We start from the raw sequence: 4,935 nt of genomic DNA on the forward strand, positions 1-4,935 counted from the left end.
TTGGGGGGCAGGGGTCAGCAGCCACATGGAGAAACGCAAATTTGTAATTTCATGAGAATGCATTTGTCATTTTCCAGAACAAATTTTGAACTTCCAGAGAAACGTGTAATTTCACACACAAAAAGTTTAATTGATTGCAATAAAGTTGTATTTTTAGAATAACAAACTTGGGATTTGTTTATTGTAATTTGTATCAATTTTTCGGAATTGTTGTTTCACAAGAATGAATATCACTTACCAACATTCTATTTTATGACAATATCTGTGTCATTCTCAAAAATGCTGAGTCAAAAGGCAGACAATCAAATTGTGGTTTGAGTCTTTTTAAGTTAAAATTTTCCCCCAAAAAAATCAATTCAGAATAAAGTAATGCAAAGTAAAGTTTGTAATACTACCATAAATATTTGCACAAGAATTCAGTTTCAATTTGACAATATTGTGTCATTTTACAATGGATTTTGAACATTTTTACCAGAATATTGCTGAAAATTAATTCCACAACATGTTAACATTGCGAGCCCAGTGATGAGGAAGACGTTGATTGATTCTATTGGCGCGAGCAATTGTACTCCCGGGCAACCGGCAGAAGAATTTGAGCAAACGTGTTGGATTGTGTTTTTGTGTCTGCGCCACTTCCCACTGTGTCCAGCTTGTTGATCATTCCCTGGGAAGACAAAAAGCAACAAGGCTAAGTCAATATTTGGCCTCAGATAAGAGTGAATGGATGCTTTGAATGGTGGACGGGGGGGGGGGGGGAAAAAAAAATATGGGATGCCGCCGTTTCCTGCTCCGTGTACACACTCCTCTGTATGCAAACGCATTCCTCGCATTACATTTTAACACTTTGGATCATTGGAAATATGTCAATAAGAAGCTCCCAATGTTGTCACAGAGAAGTTGATGAAGTAGCCTGGATAGAGAAGCAAAGTTGGTGCAATAGCGTCATCTAGCGTATTTAGGAGGACTGACAGTGTGGTCTTTTATGCTGTCTGCTCGCATGCAGTGACAAAAACTGAAATATTTGTGTTGTCTGAGTATGTGGTGGATGTTTTGTGGTCGCAATTGAAGAAAATCTGACGGACCAGTTTGTTTATGGAGGGCAACCGAAATGGCTAAAACGAGCTTCAAATGCGTGCTTCAAACCAACGGGGGAAGACTTCCTGTGTCTTTTTTAAACACAGCTTTTTTTGTTGGTCTACTCATGAGAGGCACATAGGTGAAGTTTCATGTTGTTCAATGAAGTTAATTTCAGGCACTGAATTAGGAAAGAAAAAAAAGGGACGCATTAAAATGAATAAACTTGACTGATTGACTGTGTCTTTTCAGACAGAGACTTTTTTTGTGGGTCTACCAAAATTTCATGAAACTAATCGCGACTGACCTCAGGGGCTGAATTTTTCAAAAATCTGAAGGACTCAAATCCAGTTTAAAATGTTTGATTCACACTAACATGGTTGACTTTTTGGGGGGGGGTTTGACTTTTTCATACTTTTTTTTTTTTTTTTTTTGTGGATCTTCGAATGGCAGCCATGCCCACAAATTCCATGTTGCTAAATGACACTGGGTCTGGGAGCTGAAATTATTACATTCTGTCATTAGTTTTGGGTTATTTTATGGCCAGTAACTCAATTTATAACAAAAAAAATATACAGTGTTTTGCAATTCAGGGTTACTCTTCTGTCTAGTACACAATATTCACATTTGGAAGCAGCCTGTAGGACAAGTTCATTTTTACCACTGCAAATCGCCAAAAAGACTCTCGAGTGGTTGCCATCGTCGAACCAAATCGATCAACTCTCGGTGTGTCTTCAGGCATGGCTTCTAGAGACTTTTTTGTGGGTCTACTCATGATCGACATGGACCAAAGTGTATGTTGCAAAGTGAAACTGTCTTTGGGGGCTGAAATTCCCCCAAATTTTGAGTATGGCAAAGCTGGGAAAAGGATAACTTTCCAAAAGGGCCTTGTCCCTAAAATGGCCCCTGGTCGAACAAAGACTGCTTTGCCGTTTGTATTTGTGTGCCGTGGTGTCACCGACGTGCGCTGACAGACGCTCTGTTTGCTGAGGGCCAGGTGGTCACACCGCACCGCACGGAAAGGAAATGCGGAAGTCACAATGTCCTCATCCGAACTTTGCCAACAGCCTCTCTCAGTCTTTCGCTGAAAAAGTGCTCGCACACTCCCTCAACATAATGTCTGCTACACATTTTGGGGGTCCCATTTTTTTTTTTTGTATAAATGTGATCGTATTATTATAATTTTATTTTTTTCAAGCATTTGTCTTTTTTGTTGTTGTTTTTTTTGGGGGGGGGGGAGCATTATGCCCTTTTCCATGCCACCTTAAAGCCTTTTAAACGTTTTATTTTTATGTGTTTAGTATGCATGGGGGAATCAACTTTTGAAAATTTGTTTGTATGTTTTGGCTATTTTTGTCATGTTTTTTACTTTTCAATAATCCTGTACTATCCTTGTATAAACCACAAAATTAGATTATGTTGCTGTCATCTGATTAGCCAAAACACTACCATGATGCCCCTAACAATCTCCATTGGCCCCGGGGCCGCAGGTTTCCTACGCTAGCATTAAGTCAGGCACTCGGAAAAACATCAGAGCGTCTTTTGGCTGCCGATGAGCCCAAAAAAAAAAAAAAAAAATCCCTCAACATAATGTCTGCTACACATTTTGGGGGTCCCATTTTTTTTTTTTGTATAAATGTGATCGTATTATTATAATTTTATTTTTTTCAAGCATTTGTCTTTTTTGTTGTTTTTTTTTGGGGGGGAGGGGAAGCATTATGCCCTTTTCCATGCCACCTTTAAGCCTTTTAAACTTTTTATTTTTATGTGTTTAGTATGTATGGGGGAATCAACTTTTTAATTTTGTTTGTACGTTTTGGCTATTTTTGTCATGTTTTTCACTTTTCAATAATCCTGTACTATCCTTGTATAAACCACAAAATTAGATTATGTTGCTGTCATCTGATTAGCCAAAACACTACCATGATGCCCCTAACAATCTCCATTGGCCCCGGGGCCGCAGGTTTCCTACGCTAGCATTAAGTCATTGTGACTTTTATTTTATGGCTGTAAAAAATATATATCTAAATAGATAAGATTTTTTTGTCTAAATTTTAAGATTTTTTTTTCCCACAATATTGATATTTGTGTGTCTCTCAATATTTCATCATGACGCTTAAGAATGTGTCACATAATTAGTATTTGAAAGTGATGCCATGGATCAGGTCACGATAAGTCACGATATCTGATGCAGGTGTATCGATACCCTTTTGTGTGCGCGATAAAAATACTCACAACTCATTGAGTCCAAAGCCAATAATGTATGAGAACAGTATCCCATGAAGCTTTTAAAGCAGAATGATGCTTTACCTTAAAAGAGAGCGATATAGCACATCACAAAGTAAATAATTGATGCTTGTTTATTGACACTGTACCTTGAAAAACAATGATATGATACATTGTGATGTCTGTAAAATATTGGAGGCTGGTCCAGCGATACTGAACGGGATTTGCTAGTTTATCTCCCAGTGGAGTCCTGAATAAAGGATGGTAGGATTCATCCATTTCTCTTCAGGCATTTTTTTTTCCCCAAGTCAGTTCATAAACTGGTGAACACTGCCCCCAGCTGGCTAAAACTGTAATGACAGCTATGAATGAAAATCCTTTCCAAGAACCACATTTTTTTAGGCTCACGTCGATTGCAAATGACTCTCGTTCGGAAATGACAACAAAAGAGTATTGTAGCAGTAATTCTAACTTGATCGCATGAATGTACTTCATGCGATGAGCGGGAGGGGGTGGGGCGGGGGAGAAGACAAGTCACGATGGTAAATAAGTAAAGTAATAAGACAAGTCTATAAATGGTATCACTTCATTCTTTGATCGCATGAATGTACTTCTCGGGGGAGGGGGGGCGAGGACAAGTCACGATGGTAAATAAGTAAAGTAATAAGATTGTAAACAAGTAAAACTTTATTGTGGTGATATATATAAATTCTGAAGTCAAGTTCCTGATTTTTTATTCTTCCGTAACCACACACAATCGTCGCTAGATGGCAGTCATGTGAACGTTTTATTGCCACGCTGAGGCCATGAATTAAGCAAGTTTACTTTATTCATCAATGATTGATTTCTAATTTCATTTGTGAGGATTAGCGGTTTTGATCATGGAAGAATGGATGGCACGCAATATTAGCAAGAAAAACATGTATCACCTTCCTTTTGGCTATTGTCAGTTTCCATCGAAAAAAATAATTAATGTACTGTACATATCTGAGGAGTCAGAACAGGAATTAACCTTTGGATTTTTTTTTCGATTTTTATTATTATTTTTTTTTTGATGTCGTGAAGCGGGATTACATATTATCTTTGTCTTTAAAAATCAGCCAATATCCTCCACTTTGGCTTTTAAAATGATCATTGAGTGTTCTCCACTTTAGATCATGAGAACGAGTATAAGTGTCCTCCACTTTCGGAGATAAAAGTAGGTATGTGTCCCTCACTTTACAAATTAAAAAAAAGAGTACATGTGCTCCCCACTTGATCGATTAAAATCAGTATGTGTAACCTGTTTTAGATGTTAAAACGTATCTGCGTTCCCCACTTTTTACGTTACAAATCAAAACCTGACCGTGCTGCTGGCTCTATTATAGGCATCTGTTTTTTTTTTTTTTTTTTACAAAGGACACGGACGCCCCCCAATAATAAGGAAAGACACATATACATCTCTAGGTAAAGCAATCTGCCGAAAGAAACTAGTGGCTGCGGGGGAACATATATATTTTTTTTCAAGTGTCTTTTAATACATTTAATTGTGTTTTAAGTGTCGATATTTTTGGAATATGTCTCCATGCTTTTTAATAGGTTTAAATTTGTTTTGGTAAAACTAGCGTTTTTTTTTTTTTTTTTTTTTTTTTTTTT

Source organism: Hippocampus comes, unplaced genomic scaffold (assembly GCF_001891065.2).
Source record: "Hippocampus comes isolate QL1 unplaced genomic scaffold, H_comes_QL1_v1.1 scaffold562, whole genome shotgun sequence".
Classification (NCBI taxonomy): Eukaryota; Metazoa; Chordata; class Actinopteri; order Syngnathiformes; family Syngnathidae; genus Hippocampus; species Hippocampus comes.